Raw genomic sequence first — 19,806 nt, forward strand, 5'->3', positions numbered from 1 at the left:
CTCTGAACCTTCCATATTCTGTGCATGTATTCCACCCTTTGAGCATTTTCTCTGCCCCTCTTTTTGCCTCTATAAACCACTATGTTTTTTGTTTGTTTGTATGTTTTTTTGCTTTTTGGGTCATACCCAGAGATGCACAGGGATCACTCCTGGCTCTGCACTCAGGAATTACCCCTGGCGGTGCTCAGGGGACCATATGGAATGCTGGAATCGAACCAGGTCGGCTGCATGCAAGGCAAACACTCTACCCGCTGTGCTATAGTTCCAGCCCCAAACCACTATGTTTTTATTGATTTTTCTATTTTCACTTATGGTAGTAGTAATAAATGCAAAGAAAAATAAAATATGAGGCTCTGTCTCCTGTGGGTTGTTTACCTTTGAACATATCACCATACTAAGTGCCGTTGATGTTTAATGGTTTTTCTTTTTTTTTTTTGAAGTAAATAGATTTTATTTAGAGGTTTCTGAGGGAAGGAGGAAGGGATAAGTGGAAAAGAAAAAACAGTAGGAGTAATTCGCTCAAGAAAGAACTCGGTCTTCTCCAAGGGTGGAGGAAGCTCTACACACATCCTAGCACTGGACACGAAAGCATGAAAGTACACATCTCAAGGGGGGAGATGCGGGTGACACATGTGCTCGGGCACCATATGTGCTCAGCCACGTGGGCACAACCAGTACATGGGCTCAGGCAGCATATGCGCCTGTTTAATGGCTTTTCATCTAAAGATTTTTTTTTTTTTTTATCTCTGGAGCATGTTTCCAAACTCACTGGGCATATCATCTCTGTTCAGAAAATAAAACAAAACAAAATTCACTCAGGGCTCCAGTAGAAATCAACTTTTTTTTTTTTAGAGAACAAATCAAAAGAGCCCCCCACGCCATTGCACCCCAAGATACTACCACCACTCTGGGTATTCCAGATTACACTCCCAGGTGCAGTACACCCACTCTGGAAAACACAATATGATTTGTCATTCCTTTATATTAGAATGGGTTTGTTCAAATAAATAAGAACCCAAACATTGTGATCAGATGATATTCTCCTAAAATGATTATTTTGCTAATGGCACCTATAGAAGCATAAATTTAAGCTAAAATCATAGTTTCGCTTTTCTGAAAGTAAAGTGAAATTTATCAGTTACACAGGCAGGGTGGGGGTCTGGGGAGGTGGGGGGCTGGGGGGAGGTATACCATAATTCTTGGTGGTGGACTATGTGCACTGGTGAAGGGATGGGTGTTCGAGCATTGTGTAACTGGGACTTAAACCTGAAAGCTTTGTAACTTTCCACATAGTGATTTAATCAAAGAATACATTTTTAAAAAAATCATAGTTTCACTTTTCAATTTATTCAGCTTTGAAATAATCAAAGCTAATTCCATGTTCTGTCATTCAGCCATGTAAGCTCATCTACCAGCCTTGTTCCAGAGACTAGAAATAGAGATCAAAAGAGATCAACTAGCTTCAAAAAGTTCCCCATACCAAGTGTTAGCTACAGGGCAGTCTAGGGAGGGACTGATCTGTGTTCCCAGCTACCAAGCCCTGGCAGCCTCACTCACAGGCGAACAGCCACTTCGTGCCTCGGGCCCAACTGCCCAGTTAAATATTCTGGATTTTCTGGAGCCACATCTCCAAAACCTATGCAATACTGACATCCCAATAGGAGCACAGGAGACTGGATGGGAACGTAACATAGAAGGAAGCCAAAGCATCTCAACTAACAAAACAGGAGCACAGAAGGCTTAACTTGTAACAATAGCTTAGCAAAGGCTCAGCCAAAGACACAATGTTCCCATGGTGAGATATAACAATTTGCACTTAAATTATCTTTTACTTAAATATTTTTTGATCATTCTATTTGCTTTTTAGTGGTCACAAGCAATACAAAGTAATCATTCTGGACCTGCTATAGGAACAGGCTTGAGAGATGGTTGGGAAAAAGGAGACAATGGTGGAGGGGAGGGGAAAGTGGCCCTGGCATTGGTATTGAAATATTGAATGCCTTTAACAGATCACTTTCTAGAATGTTTAACATTTTTAAGATGAAATGAAACACAAAGTGTGTCCAACAAATTTTTTAGTCAAGATTTTATACTAACATTTCCCGTACATTTTCTCCAAACTCAGACTTTCAATAAAATCGAACCCTTCTTTATTTTATTTTATTTTATTTTATTTTATTTTATTTTATTTTATTTTATTTTATTGACTGTGGATGAAACCACAATACACAGGGATGGCTCAGGGCTTATTCCTGGCTCTGCACTCAGAGATCGCTCCCGGTAGGACTCAGGGGAGCACGTGAATGCTGGAGGGATTCAAACCCAGGTAGGTCCTTGTAAGGCAAAGGACTTGCCTGCTCTACTAGCTGTCAATGCCTCACAATTTCGAAACACGGTGAAGATGCAATGCATGTACCAGTATCTCTAACATTAGCATGAAGAAAAATACTCATGCAGTGAACAATAAAGTATACAGACCTATACAATAAGTTCATCTTTGTTTTTATTTCATTGTGAACTGTAAGAGGATGCTATAGAAATTTGCTGGTAAGGGTACTTAGTACCTTTGTTGAGAATCGAAAGAAAAAGTGCTTTTCAATTCAGGGTGTTTTGTTGTTCTTGTTGTTCTTGTTGTTTAATTCTTTTGTTAAAGACTACAGCTTTATTGTATAAATCCTGCCTGTGAAACGCAGCAGGTATAGAGGTCAGCTTGGTTTTTCTAAAGTAAAGCTTTCTTTGTGGAATTTTTAAAGTATGTTGTGAGTAATTAAAAAAAATGTTGGTGTGCAATTTCTGATGTTTCCCTGTTGATATCTGTATGTGATATCATGTGCAAAAGCTACAAAGTCAAGGATACCATTACTGACACAGATTTTTTTTTAAGAGAACAAGGAAAGGAATTACAAGCTGCTCCTATACAGAAACCCTTGCCTACTAACCCAGTGAACATTTGAATAACATATTTTTAAAAAATCAAGCTGTAATGAGTAGAGTAATAAATACTTTGAGAGACTTTACATACCTAAGTGAAATGATGGCACTAACATCAGCATTAATATGGCCCAATTATAGAAAGCCAATTTGAAAAAGCTGTTTTTCACCATGTTTCTTCAATTCTTCTGTCTGCGGTGATGACCAACATCAGATACTATTAAGAAGTCTTCAAGCGTGTAAAATAATATGATTTCACAATGATTACATATTCACTCTACAGCTGGCTGAGTTTTTACATCTCCATTTGTCATTGACGATTGTGTCCAATTAAATGATTAGCTTTTAAAAACTGCTGCACATTATGAGAGTGAACTTGTGTTCCATTGCACTGAGTGATGCAGAAACAAACTCATTACAGCATGTAATTCACCCATATTAAATAACAAACAGATGGCTGCTGTAAATGAGAGCTCCTTTTTCTCTTCAAAAGTGCCAGGAAAAAGGTGTTTTTATTTATCTTTGTTTCCAGCTTCTTTCTGTTTTCTTGACAAGTGGGCAGCTGGTTGCTGAGGTTTTCAATTGGTGCAGAAGAATGAAAAGCCTGTTTCCATTAATTTCCCCATAAAATAAGTCTTTGAATCATTTCTGTTATAAATGCAAGTGCAGTAGCAAGCTGCTGCTTGATTAATTCACTTATTATGAAGATTTCATCTTTTATAAGAGGGCCTGCAGGTAATTTATCTTGTTTAGTAAGATTAGAAAAATGTAATTATCTTGATACCTTTGGACCCCTCCATTTTAATTGTGTTCCCATAAATTTCAAACATAAAGATGGGAATTTTTGTGCACAAATGTTCCAACATGTGGTCGAAAAATGTGCTGTAAGATCTGCATAAAAATTTATCAAGTAAAATACATGAGGACTGTACTATTACAGGAGGCATGCAAATAAAGTGAGCACACAATTATGCTAGTGTGTACAAACAAATAGCTGCATTTCTGGTTCCCTAGTCACCTAACAGCTGGGGTGAGATAAAGGGTTTGGGGATTTGTTAAAAAATCTTTTTTTTTTTTAATCAAGTATAAATGTCACTGGGGAAATGAAGGAATATGCCTATTTACACTAATAAAATTAAAATTATGGTTGTCTATAAATGTTCCAAACTCAAATGGATTCACTATACTAAGTCTGTAGTTCATGTAGTACTCTTTCTATCACTTTCCTCGGAACCCTCTATGCTTCTGTGGAATTTCGGATACAATTCTGATTTTAATGTGGCAAAGTAATTTGATTTTTTTAAATATCTCTCAGAATAAGGAAAGAAAGAATGGATGAGAGAAGTAGCTCCATCCTATCCTTCTTCAAATGTGACATTTTATATATTGTCTTGCATGAAATGTGTCTAGGCTTACTAGAATCTCACCCTTTCCTTATGAGTCTTCATTTTTGAAGAAATTTGTGTTTTAATACTTTTAATTTCACTCTGTAGTAGTATTGAATGTGTCTTGACCAGATTTTAAAATATATCATGGTTATCTATTTAATTACTTGTTACTACTGGCTGGCTATCTAATTACTTACTACTGTAAGTATATGTTTCTCCCAACCAAGACTTACTGTCCTGGAAGAAGAAAATAAATTTTATATTGCACACTTATCATTTTTGACTATCTATGACTTTAGAAGAGTATTTCATGTTTTTCTTATCTCTTGAATTGCAATAATCAGATCAAGTAACTATCTTAGTAAATTTTGTAAATTCTATGGCTCATTCAGGCACAAAACTAGCTGTGATGGTGGTATTCAAAGGTTTTCTATGTAAGAAATACCCTGTGTTATTAAAATGACATAAAGTTAGAATTTAACCATCATATTCTTTCACCCCAAAAGAATCTTACCATATATTTCAATAAAGCATTCAGTTTATAAAAGTCAACTAACATATAGAAATGCAAGTGTTACTGTTATCAAGTGGTTGCATGATTTAATTTTCCCTTTGGAATGTATTGCTTCAATGTTGGGGTATTCCTTTAATTTTGCTGCATATAGTGTGCATCTGCTCTTTGTCAAGAAAAGTATAGATTTCAAATATATGTGTATTATTCCTTGGTCAATTTTATAAATATATGCTAAATCTATATTACATATAAGGCTCAATCAGGAAGAAACTAAGTTTATTAAACATGCGGTATTTTCACCTTACTCATCAAGTCTCTCTTACTTTTGCTGCAGATGCTGAGGCAGTTCTGCCAACCAAGCAGAGCTTTCGCGAGCTTTTTATGCTATTTGATTAAAAAGAAGCTTGATAAAAGAATTAGTCTTTTCACCCTATTTATTAAAACATTTTTTTACCAACTGTTTAGTGTCAAAAAACTTTTGTAATGTTTTATCATGGCTACAATATCACGATTATTTATAAAATCGATGACAAAGCAAAGAACCTAAGCAAGTTTTGAAAATGAACATATGTCAGGTTTATACATCTGTTATGATTCATTAGACTTTTGTAAAGGGAATGTCTGAACATTTTTAAAAGCATCATATCCTGTTTTTTTTTTTTTTGTAACTGGCAGTTGTCTTAACATTTTCCTCTAATTTGTCCTTTTAGTACTGAGGCCTCAGCGTGTCCTCTCAATCTGTCTTTACATAGCTCCCTAATCCTGGTTACTAGTCTTGTGGTTTCATACATACATTTCGATGAACGCATCTGTAAAATCTGTTCTCACATCAATCCTATAACCAGAGTCAGCTTCCCTCCATTGACGTCCCATTTTCCCACCGTCCTCAACCTTCACCTACCTGCCTCCTTTACAGAAACTCTTCTAAGTTTGTTTCCTGTAGTTTGGATCTTCTGCTTTCAGTATTGTTCGCTCTTATAGTTCGGATATATAGGTATACTACAGCTCTACACAGCCAATGACTTCAAGATCCCTGCCTCCTGCACCTATCATATCCCTTCTGCCTCTTTTTACTTCTCCCCTCAGTTCCTTGAATTCCCTATTCTACTCTTATTCACAGTAGGAAACTCTGAAGCAAAAATGTCAGACACACACTAACTCAAATACAACTTGGTTCCTGACTCTCATCTATCTTTAGGTTACTAAATAAAATGAAATATTATTTTAGAGAGAATGGGGGAGAAGCTTATAAAACTAATTACAGAATTTGAACAAATCCCTCTTCTAGATAGTAATACACCTAATACATCCTAATATTTATCAATTGGACAAAATCTCAAATCCCTATTAAATTTAAAAAATCAAATTTATTTTGAGCAAATTGACATGAAATAAATGTGTTGTATTTTTAAAATTATAAAATGTGAGGATAAAAAAAATGAAAAAGTCATAATTTTGAAAATGCCTACTAAAAGCAAACCAGACTAATTAACCTTAATCCCAAAAGACCTGTTACAAGACAGTTGTTTCTAGCTTAATCAGAGAACCACAGGTTACATTATTCTTCTCTTGAAAAGTTTATAAAACAATAAACAGTATGTAAAAACATAACTTTGTTTTCCTTAAAATCTTGGGTCTCCATTGTAATGTCTACTAAAATTAGCAGACATACAATAGTATTATAAAGATGCTGTTATGGAAGGAATGGCAAATAAAAGTATCACCAAGAGAGAAATAAAAATTGAAAGAAGCTTGCTGTTGATCTATGGAATATAAAACTTATACTTCTCAGAATCATATTTCAGTACTAAGGCCCAGACAATAAATTTGTTACATCAAGTATGGAAGTGGCAATAGCAATACTATTCTTTTAGTCATTCCATTCCCTTGTTACTATAACAAGTCACTCAAAAACAATGACTCAAACACTTTATTTCTTATGATCATGTGGGATCAATTGACTTATTATGTTATTTAGGTGGTGCCAGTTGAGAGGATGGAAAGATGCCAGCTTGAGATTCAAAATAGCCATGTAGGTGCTGGAATGATAGTAGAGTGGGTTGAGCATTTGCCTTGTAATCAGCAATCCAGGTTTCTTTCTCAGAATTCCATATGGTTCTCCTAACACCACCAGGAGTACAGAACCAGACTAAGCCCTGAGCATTGCCGGATGTTACCCAAAAACGGAAAAAAGGGCATTAGCCTTGTCCACAGTGGATCCCCATTTCCATCTTTTAACTGCTTAAGGTCCCCTGAGCCTCATCAGGAGTGATTCCTGAGCACAGAGCCTGGAGTAAGTCCTAAGTACCGCTGGGTGTGGCTCAAAGACAAAATGGCTTTATGACTCAAAATTCATGTTTGTATAGCTAGAGTTTCATTGAATCTGTTCCTGTGTCTTTTAAGCATCCCTAAAAATGCTGAATTTAGGGTAGAAATCTGGGACGCAGGTCTAGATTCCCCAAAATGAAAGGTAGAAACTGACAAGGCTACATAGGTTTTAACCTTGAAATTGTCCCAGTCTTACCTCTAATCATCATTCCCCTTGTTAAAATCAAGGTCAAACTAAATTAAAGATTAGAGTATCATACAAGAGAATGGATAATGAGATGGATGGTGTATTGGATTCTCCAAAATCAAATCTGTCACCCAGGGATGAGCAAAGAATATCATTATAAGTAGTATCCACATGAAGCAGTCCATTTTTCTTAATCACAAAGGAAATGGAAATATATAAATAATAAGGAAATATATTCTCTATCTCCTTCAGTCAGGCAGGAGAAACATTATAAGAAAATATGCAAAATAATTTATAAAAAGAAAAGTCTAAATATTTAGAGTGCTGTTCTGTTCAATGTTAACCTCACCACAAAATAAAACCCAATGCAAACTAATGAAAATAACTACAGATATCTAGATCTTCCAATGTTGAATCATTTAAAAAATCTGCATGATACTTATGCAAAGAATAATCTTGACAAAACCTTATCTGAAGAAAGTTACATAAGAATAAATTTACAAACAAATTTAAATAATAACTAAGAAAATTCAAAACAGTAATCACTTTGCGAAGCATCCATTTTTAGATCTCATAGATGTAATCTAAGATCTCAAAAAAATAATCATTAATCAAGTGAGAAAACAAAACTTGAAAATGTATATCAAATGATTGAAAATATATAAGATGTAAGTAAATATACTTGAAAGCAGTGGTAAACTAACTTGAAGTGATTGAGAAAAACTAGATGACAAAATTTGGGAACAGAGCGTTAGTACAGCAGGCTAAACGCTTGCCTTGAATGGATCTAAACAGGGTTTGATTTCTGGCACCTAATATGGTCTTATCTCTGGCAAAAGTATTCCCTGAGCAGAGCCACGAATAAGCCCTGAGTTGTGGTAGTTGTGACCCCAAAATAAAAATAAATAAACAAAAACTGGGTTACGCAGTTAAATGATAAAAACGTCATGTTATTTCTACAAGAAAATTTTATTCTGCAGTTTAGAATAACACACACAGAATTATCAAGGAAAACCTATGTGAAGAAAATTTTGTTCCAGTCACTAATAATAAAAATGAATAAATAGGAAGCATACTATTGGTGATGTCACCATGACCATTATTAAGAAGACTATTACAGACATAAAATAAAAAACTGAAATAGGATTTCAATTTCAAAAAAATTAAAACGACTTCAGGCAAAGAATGGGTAGCAAGAGTTAATGCATACAGCAATATGAAACACTAAAAATGAATTTTAAATTTACAGAAAATAATAATTTGCAGTGTAGCACGCGTGCAGCCCCAAACATCTAAGGGCATCACAGACCTGTTATTGCTCAATCTCAGGTGGCTGAACACCACTTGTCCCTCTAAGAAGTTGGGGGACTCGGACCGCTCGGGAGTCGTGTAACTAGTTAGCATAACTAGTTAGCAGAGAGTCTCTTGCCTGCAAACCTGGTTGTCTTCCCTGGGGCCCCTCGGAGGGGATGGGCTCCAGCTTCCCTCCCCACCCCGAGCGGAGCTCATGGCAGCCGAAGACCACTGGAACCTAGCTAACAGCCATGCTCAAGGCCTCTCTCCACATGTTCGGACAGGCCTCATGCATGAAAGTACCGGCAGAGGAACCCAGGTGTTTGTGATCCCATCAATGGCCAACATCCAGAGAGAGACTTAAAAGCAAGCTCTCAGAAGCACGAGGCCACGAAGCCTACTTCTTGTAGCCTACTTCCTGATATCTTGTAGCCTACTTCTCCCTCTGGGAGAAACTGGCAAGCTTCTGAGAGTTTCCTGCCCACATGGGACAGCCTTGCAAGCTTCCCATGGTGTATTCATATGCTAAAGCCAGTAACAAGCTGGATCTCATTCCCCTGACCCTGAAAGAACCTCCAGTACAACATCGTTGGGAGGGCCGAGTCAAGAAAGATCTCAGGGAAAGGTCAAAATGAGAGGTTCCTGAGCCCGCCTGAGAAATCGGTGATTAACGGGATTTTCATGATTCGTGATTCATGAATATTTTGCATATAGTGGTGATACAAAGTAATTCACTTTAATCTCTTTCATACAGTCATTTTCTAAATATATTCTCTAATGATCTTAAATGTGACAACTATGCTCACTGAATTTCTGATTATATTCAAGCTTTTAAGTTTTTCATCTATATGAAATATTAAATAAATTTAGTAAACTATATTCTAACTCAAATTAGGAAAAAAAATAATATTACAGAGGAAACATAATTAAGTGGAGATAATATTATAGGTAATAATAATTTTTAAAGAAACATTTTAAAATTGTGTATAGATAAGGCAGTACCTAGCCTAATTAAGAAAAGAAACTTTTTGAGGTCTCAAAAGCACAAAATATTTTTAAAGAAATTATCTGGTGCCTGGAGCCATAATAAAGCAGGGAGGGCATTTGCCTTGCACACAACTGACCCAGGTTTGATTCTCAGCATCCCATATTGTCCCCTGAGCACTGTCAGAAGTAATTTCTGAGTCCAGAGTCAGGAGTATCCCCTGATCATTGCCAGGTGTGACCCAAATAGCAAAATAATAATAATAATAATAATAATAATAATAATAACCCAATAAATTATCTGTAAATATGAAAAATTTAAAAGATACACTTTTGCTAAACTTCATAATACTATTAACACTTTTGCTAAACTTCATAGAACTATTAGATACGTATATGAATTATGCAGCTTTATAGGAAAATATTATTCATCAAAAGTGACTCCAGAACAGCAATGGAATGCAATCCAATATATTTCTCAAAGGAAAATAAGTAGGAAAAATTTTTATAGATAAACATTTCCAATCCCTTTCTCACCAAAACAGTACTGAACACAGATGTTTTCTCTGGGGAATTCTCTTCAAAACTTAAAGATAAGATAAATGGAATGATTTAAGTAGGCACAGTCATATTAAATAAAATAGAAAACTTTTCTAAATACTTATTAAACAATGTAATCAATAAAAAAATGAGTTTAAAAAATTACATTAATTGATAATATTTATACAGAAAATATTCACAAAGACCATACAATTATTTAAAATATAATTATGCATGACCAGTTGTGTTTGTTTCATAAATTTAAGGAGACTATAATAATAACATCAAATAGTCACATTATTTATATAGCATCACATAATATGTAATTATCAGAACTTTATTAAAAAATATTACATAAGTTACTATCAAGGTTTAGAAAAATGTGTAGGTCATTTTTGATATTTCAGTAGGATATATATGTATGTAGAATATACATATATAATGATATATATATACATATATACACAGTGATATGTATATATATCACTGTATCACTCTATCACTATCATCCCTTTGCTCATCTATTTGCTCGAACAGGCACCAGTAACGTCTCCATTGTGAGACTTGTTACTGTTCTTGGCATATCGAATATGCCACAGGTAGCTTGCCAGACTCTGCCCTGCGGGTGGGATACTCTTGGTAGCTAGCAGGGGCTCTCAAAGAGGGATGGAGGAATCGAATCTGGGTCGGCTGTATGCAAGGCAAATGCCCTACCCGCTGTGCTATCGATGGTTGGGGAAGGATATTTGGGCCACAGCCAACTGTCTTCAGGTCTTCCTCCTAATTCTGCTCTGTGATTATTGCTGACAGAGGTCTGGTAACCATACAGTGTGTCAGGGATAAAATGTAATTTGGACACGTGTAGGGCAAACTTGCTATCTCTGGTACTATCTAGCCCATTATGTTTTTTAAAATATTATAAATGCATTCAGTACAAGAGTATCATATATGATACATATCAAGCACATATTGCGTAACATTCTCTTTGGGAGCCAATGGAGATTAAAAACTATTACTGTAACCTAATAATATATAATTCATGTGTAGCTTCCCAAGAATTATAATAACTTGAATTTTATTAATCTATCTAGCCAGAATTCTTTGCTTTATTTTCCTAGAACTGTAAGAAGTCTGATATACTATGTTATATATAAGTTATCTTAATGTTACCGTGGGGCTGGAGTGATAGCCCAGCGATTAGGGTGTTTGACTTGCATGTGGCTGACCAGGATTCGATTCCTCCGCCCCTCTCGGAGAGCCCAGCAAGCTACTGAGAGTATCTAGCTCACATGGCAGAGACTGGCAATCTCCCCGTGGCATATTCAATATGCGAAAAACAGTAACAAATCCACAATGGAGACGTTACTGGAGCCCGCTGGAGCAAATCGATGAGCAATGGGATGACAGTGACAGTGACAGTGACGTTACCTTACTTATAAGGCTATCTGAACCAGTTTCTTGGATATTGACTTATAGCAAAAATTTCTCCAATAATAAGAGGCCCATTATTTAAGAGACAATAACACGGTATTAGCTTATTGATATCAGCTACCTTTATCCCCAAGTTCAAACACAAATGGTCAAGATTAATATCTATATACATCATGAGTTGCATTGCAGGTCTAAAACTTTAGTTTAGGAAACTTGGATCTTTATAATGGTCTATAGGTGTCCATACACTTTTCCCCAAAGGAGGCATTTTATTAATTAGATTAAACTGTCAGTTTACCTGAATTGTAATATCTCTATCACTTGAGCATGTTTATTTTACAAATATTTTCAAAATAATAGTCTATGACAACAGTTCATGTTTTGCTTTGTTAAATTAAATAGAAATTCATGAGATTCGTGAAAAATTGCCTCGTACAATAACACATATAAATATTCACTCAATAAATGAAAATACATGGTGAAAGAAAGTGAAGTAAGTTTTATCACCTCTATTTAAAGATTGCATGACTGAGCACTTGGGTTTTTGTTTATTTTTAACTTCAATAGAGATAAAGAGAATATGACAGAGGGGGCATTTAACCAACTAGTTATTGTTTTTTTTTTCTTTTTTTCTTTTTGGGTCATACCCGGTGATGCTCAAGGGTTACTCCTGGCTCTGCACTCAGGAATTACTCTTAGTGGTGCTCGGGGGGACCATATGGGATGCTGGGAATCGAACCCAGGTCAGCCACGTGCAAGGCAAATGATTTACCGCTATGTTCCAGCCACACTGCTGCCTTTAATTTGTGACTGGATTTTTTATCTGTGCTTTAGAAGCTCAGTCAACCTAGCAACAAAATGGAAATCATATTAAAAAATCTTATATTTTACCTTATTGTTAAAAGAGATAAGCAAAGTTAGAATATAGTCATTTAATTTACCTAAGTAAGTACTTAATTGTAGTTTATATCATTTATTCTTATGGCAGAAATCGTTGTAGAATATCAACCCCTGTCTCTATTATTCCCCTGGTGAGACTGCCACACATGAACAGAGTTATTAAACCCTTAACTTTAATCTTTTAGAAATTGGCTTTGCTTTTTTTCTAGGAACTATTAGAAAATAGGGAGAAATCAACATTGGATATTACAATCCTAAAAAGAGGTTCGGAGGGCAAAACTTGCTACATATACAAAGATTACTACACATTTAAATGTTTTGTGTGTGTGTATGGGAGGACACGCATTGGGCACACAATAGTGTTAAGGGCTTAATCTCGGCTTGAGTTGGGATAACTCCTGGTGGGGCTCAGAAAAGCACATGTGGTGGCAGGCATCAAATCCAGGTTGGCTGAGTTCAAGGCACTTGCCTTCCCTGCAGTGCTATCACTCTGGCCTTACATCAGATCATTTCTGTTTTCTTCACTCAGCATGCCTAGTCCAAATTCAGTTCTATGGAATTGTATGTGACTAACTATTAACATTTGTGTTAGGTACTGGGGATTTTTTCAGCCCTCTGATCCTATTTGTGTAAGTTGTTTTCTAAATATGACTGGAATAAAGACAAAGTGAGTTATATAATAGCATCATGTCAAATATGTAATAATTTTTCAGCAATGCTGCCAATAGTTACTTTGTAATCAATTATAGTAGTGTAGTATTTCTTTATAATACAGTAATTTTTCCCTCATGGCAGAGCCTGGCAAGCTACCCATGGCATATTCGATATGCCAAAAACAGTAACAACCAGTCTCACAATGAAGACGTTACTGGTTCCTGCTTGAGCAAATCGATGAACAATGGGAAGACAGTGCTACAGTAATTTTACAGGGAAATGTGTGTATTTCATCAACTGCTAAAAGAAAAAAAATTATATGTATATACATAAACAAAGGTATATTTGTAACTAATTTTTTTCTCCCTCAAAATTCATGATTCATACATTCTGACTACTAGACTTTGAGAAGGTAAGTGTTTTGATGTTCATAGTCAAAATGCCTATATATTAGCTAAAATTCCTATAAATGACCATTTCTGAATCACCACCAGAGGGACCTAGACTTTAAAGCTTAGTAACTTTTTGTGCCAGACAAATTGCTGTATTTGGCACAAAACACAGTGTTAGCAGCAGGCTCTGCCTACTATACTGTCTCCGATATTCCTGATACTTAAAACAAAACAAAACAAAATTAATAACATGCTCAGTGTTCTTAATTCTACTTATGTCTCATCTGGCTACCAGATGTACACCTAACTATACTTTCTATCAAAGAAGTTTTCTAAGTATTTGTTGTGTTGGTTATTAGCTTTGTTCCTATAACTGCTCAGCATGGTTCATTCTCATAATACTGTGCAACATATTTGAAGTTCACAGTTATGCATTAATTATCTCATCTGATCATCTCCACAACCCTTTAAGGAGGCAATACTGGTATTTAATCTCCACACATTTTTACAGGTGCTGAAATTAAGATCAAGGATAATGAAGTAACATTAAAAAAAAAAGAAAGAAAGAAAAAAATAAAATCTTTAGTCAAAAACTTGTTTTATTTTATTTAGAAGCTTACAGGTTTAAAAAGTTTGCCCATACACGGCTGTTCTTTGGTGTTACTCCTGGCTCTGTGCTCAGAGATCACCAAGAACTTTTCAGGAATTGACTCAGTTTCAGTGACAAGCAAGACAAGTGCCTTAATCCTTACCCTCCATTGCTAGAATTTGTTTTATAACTTTTGTCCTTTCTCTTTCTTTTCAAATAGTTCATGAGAACCTTTTGGAGCTACTTTCATCTTGTGATGGATTATCTTCAAAAACCTCATAAAATATCAAACCCATTAGTGAATTTAAGTTTGATTCTATTTGTGGGCACATAAGTGCAGTGTATAAATTAAAGAAAGTACCTAAGATAAAATGACTGAGACTGAATCAAAGAATGAACGAACTAATATAAGAAAAATTGATTGAAAAATCAGTAAATATTATGATCATCTAACAGTGCATACTGTCCTAAAATCTATAAATTATTGGGATTTATTAGGTATCTATCACTACTTTAAGATTTCTGATTTAGAGGGTGTCGATCTCCCAAGTGGTATGCAGAAGGGCCAGATAGCCCTGCCAGTTTGCCAACTGTGCAAATAGTCCAATTCAGTGTTTTCCAGCCCTACTGGGGTCACCAAGTGCCAGCCCCGCTGTGCTCAGGTATCCCCAAGGCTGAATGCAATAATGCTCTTGGGCACCAGATTAACTGCATATAACACATATACATTGATACCTATATGATCGCTCTGACCATGTATGCATTGTTTCATGATTTAATCTAAAACCTTGTATCACTCTACCCTTAAAAATATGTTAGTGATTACTATTCTCAATCACAGATGCTCAAATGAGATTCAAAGAAATTACGTTTAGTTTTTCAAGGACACACAACCCATAAGTAGAGAATTCATAATTTGAATCACTTCTACTAACTTCTCAGGTTACTGCTTTTACAAGATTCATTTTTATCAACCGATTAAATTCTTATTTGTAAAAATGTTGTGGTAACTAATCGCCTTCAATGCTTCAATGTATTATTTCAAGTTTCAAATTACAGAAATGATGAATAGGAAAGATAATTCATATAGTAAAAAAATCAAACCTTGCTATCATCAACATGTCCACCTTGAATTATACTTGTGCATATAATCGTTTTTTTATTCAATTTACCTTCATATCCCAGAATTTAAAAATGTGGAAAACACACATTTAATATTCTCTTCATAGATCTAGTTACTGTTTTAAAGATAAAAAATATAAAAATTACATAGTATTATAACTATTTTGCAAACTATTCATTAATAATTAACAATAAACTACCTGTCCATAATGTGTAAATAGTCTACAAAACTCACAATTCATTTTTCAATGTAAATACTGTTTTAAAATTGTTAAAAATTATTTCCAATTCTACTGCAATACCAGAGCAAAATAGCACAAATCAAAAGTGTAGCAACTTTGTCATTTCAGTCAATAGAACACAAATTATGTGAAAACCTTGATTAAAATACAATAACAAGTTATTTTGCTGAAAATAAGATAAATTATGGAATACATTTATACATATATACATATAATTTGAAAATTGTGTCTTTAATTTTTTTGTTTAATTATACCAACCAAGTCCATAATTATCCATTAACTTGCAATGATACTTAAAACAGTCTCCTTTGGTAATTTACCAGCATCCTCTGATGTAAAAATTTAAAAAAAACTTAGTTTGAATAATAAAAATTTCAGATTAAAGAGTTAATAGTACCCTGTATCTCTTTTTTTTTCACTTAGAAATATAGAGCACTTTTGCTAGAGAGATCGTAGAGTAGATAAGGTGCTTACCTTATGTGCAGCTAAACCAGCTTCAGTACTGGGCACTATGCAGGAGTTATCCCTGAGCACAAAGCCAGGAGGAAGCCTAGAGCTTAGCTGAATGTGGCAACAGAAAGCATTTTTTTTTCAATTTTTTATTGAGTCACCATGTGGAAAGTTACAAAGTTTTCAGGTTTACGTCTCAGTTATACAATGCTCGAACACCCATCCCTTCACCAGTGCACATATTCCACCACCAAGAATCACAGTATAGCTCCAACCTGCACCCCCACACTGCTAGCCCCCCCCACACCCCTAGCCCCTCCACCCTTAGCCCCCCCCGCCTGTGTAACTAATAAAAGAAAGCATTTTTTAAAAGAGATAAAAAGGAAAAAATAAAGCACTTAGGGAATTTGCCTTCTTTGAGGTATTATTCATTTAAAATACATGGAAAAGATATTGTTGCTAGAAACCACTATAGAAAGTCATACTGAAATCCCTATTTTATTAAAATAAAAAAAGAAATACATGGATTGGAAAAAGATTACAGGAATTTGGGGGCTGGAGAGATAGCACAGCGGGTAGGGCGTTTGCCTTGAATGTGGCTGACCTGGGTTTGATTCCCAGCATCCCATATGGTTCCCCGAGCACTGCCAGGAGTAATTCCTGAGTGCATGAGCCAGGAGTAACCCCTGTGCATTTCTGGGTGTGACCCCCCAAAAAAAGATTACAGGAATTTTAGTGCTTGTCTTGCCATGTACCCAGCAATATAGTAGTCACCAACACTTTGTATGGTTTCCCAAACACTGCCAGAAGCATCCCTGAGCACCGATCGAGATGTAGTTCCTGAGTAGACCTGGATGTGCACCTGGATGTGGTCCAAAAAATTTAATTAATTAATTAAAAATAAAAATCCCATAAGACTGGTATTCCCAATTCTGTTTACAAAAAAAAAACTCATAAAAATATATACAGGTATTCCCATATTTATTTCAGCAATTTGTTATAATACCCATGGACTCTAAATAAAGTAAATGCTCACTGACAGAAAAATTAAGACAATGTGGCATATATGAATGATGGAATATTATTTAGTATTAAAAATGTTAAATCCTGCCACTATCAGCAACAAGGATTGAACCATAGAGAGGATTATACATTTTGAAACATAAGGATGCAAAAGATACATGATTTTCCAGCTTTGTGGTATGTAGAGGAAATAAAGACAGGAGAAAAATATGGATTCTCAAGACTACTTAGTGGTTCACAAAGAGAAAATTGGGAAAGCGCTGATAAATTAGAGCATGGAGCAACAGTGTAAAATGTAAATATATATGTAGTGGTAAAAAATATAATAAAAAATATTTTTACTTTTAATGATGGTCCTGAAATATAATACAAAACTATAATGAAGATTTAAAACTTTTGTAAAAATTCTTGACCATACTTTTAGTGACTGTAGCCAACAATGTTGTTCCTTTGTTCATTTTAATACGGCAAATTTTGTTTAGTGTTTCTCATCATTTTTATGAATGGTTTTATGAATGATTTCATGATTTCAGGTACCAATTTATTGTTTATTTTTTAAAGTTTCCTCTCTTCTGATCTTTAGTTCAACTTTATTTAAAGAAGTAAAACATTTTATTTATAACAATAGGAGTTGTGGAGTGAGGGAAAGGAGAAAGAGGGAAAGAGAGCAAAAGAGAGAAATTTGAGGGAGAGAGAGAGAGAATACACACTTTAAGTAGAGATGTGAGAGAGTCTCTTAAAGAAATGAAGCTCCTGGAATGCCTTTATTAAGGTAACAATTTTATGGTAAGATTTTTTTCCCAAACTGCCCCACTAGGGTTTTGCTAGGCAGACCTCTTTCCTTCCAGCAGAGGTTGGATTCTCTTGAAAAGAGGTGAAAATATTGCAGTCAACTAGTGCAGAACCCATGCTAATGATGTTTGAAGAAGAAATAATAACCAACCAGGATTTCAAGAACTTATTGAGCTGTTAGTCATGGAGTAGCCCAAAGATATGAAGACCCAAGCCCTTGAGCTACAAATATTGAGCACTCTGGAGTTGAAGAAAATAAGACTGAAATTCAGAAACCTAGGAACTCAGAGAAGGGTAAATCTCAGGTGGGGTCGTTTTGGGAGTGGTGGGGGGAACTAACCAGTAAATCACCTTTGTGAAGGCATTACAGGGTGACTCTTTCTCTACATTTTCTCCATTTCCTTCTGAAAGTGGGTAAAAGATATTGGTTGTGAGCAGGGTCCCTTGTATAGGTGTCTGTCCCTCTGTAGAAAATATATGGAATGATCATTGTGGATACATCTGGATCAGCATCTGTAACTCAAAGGAATTTAAGAGAAGAGACTAATGTGATTGATATGTTTAAGCATCACTGGACAAATATTATAATGTGGCTGAAAGATGGTGTAAGGCTTTTGTTAGTAAGTATTGGGTTTTTCTCTTCTGCTAATACAGTTTGACCTTTGGCCTGAAGAAATAACTGTGGCTCAGGACAGAGATTTCATGATTTGGTGCAAAAGAGCAAAACCATGAAGACAGAGAGATTCTGGAAATGAGATTCAGGCAAAATAAGTCCTTAAGCCCTTGAATGCAAGACTATTTGAGCCCACTTGCCCTCTAAAAACTTTGGCACCCACCAACTTCCAGAAACCCATGAGAACTCAGCGCACATATGTGGGTTCAGTGATGGCAAAGTCCAGGCCTCATGGGATAGGGGATGGGCCTGTCCCTCTCACTCCCCACCCCATCCTCATGGGATCCTGGAAGTCATGCCCACAAACTGCCTCCTGCCGCTACTTAAGTTCCTTAATGGCCATGATCCAGGGACATTCAAAAGAATCTCCAAACAGAGTAGCTCGCTGCGGAGATTTCTTCAGACCCTAATTATCTAAAATTTTAGAATTCCAAGAGCACAGGGCTGGACTCATGGTCTTGTGACATCTTATGCTATTTATAACAAGCAATACAAAAGACAGTATGGGGGAGAATGTCTGCCATAGAGGTGGGGGGAGGGGTAGGATGGGGGATACTAGGGACATCGGTGGTGGGAGATGTGCACTGGTGGAGGGTTGGGTGTTCGATCATTATATGACTGAAACTCAAACAGGAAATCTTTGTAATTATATCTCATGGTGATTCAATTAAAATAAATAAATAAATTAATTAAATTAAATTAACATTCTGAATTAAAAAACAGGAATGTGGAGTTCATGCCCAATTCAATCAGCTTAATCAATGGCTGGATAAAAAGCAATACTCCTACATTAAAAGAAAAAAAAATATTTTATATTGCTTATTATAACTTGCTTAAAGAATGGTCAAAAAAAGTTTCCTCAGAAGAAAGTTAATGACGATTGTGTGTCTCACCATGGAGCTATTAATTCCTTGTATAAGAGATTACTAAGATTTTGTTAATCAATATTGTATGCCTTTGCCATTACATCCCATCCAATCTGGTGTGCTACTCCTGGTTTATCAGTGTGTAGAATTTGAGATATCACTCCAGGATGTCCAAAATTTTAATGTGGTGATACAGCTGGAGTTAAATTTTTAACTGGATGGCATCTTGGAACATGTGCCTGACTGCCAGGCTTTCCAAGTACAGGGAGATGGGGGGAGGTAGCCAACCCCGTGGAAGCCTGGAGATTTAAGTCACAAAACCTGAGTTTTTCAGCAGATTTATTTCCTGTTGAGGCTCATCCTGAGCATTGGAGTCCATCCAGAAGCATAGCAGTGGTTGTGGACTGTACAGGGCTCTGTTTGGACGGATGCTGGGCTCATCCATGCCCTCTGGATTATGCCCAATAACTCACCCTTGCATGGGTTCTAGAAGAATTTCTGCAACTT

This window comes from Sorex araneus, chromosome 1 (assembly GCF_027595985.1).
Source record: "Sorex araneus isolate mSorAra2 chromosome 1, mSorAra2.pri, whole genome shotgun sequence".
In the NCBI taxonomy this organism is placed as follows: domain Eukaryota; kingdom Metazoa; phylum Chordata; class Mammalia; order Eulipotyphla; family Soricidae; genus Sorex; species Sorex araneus.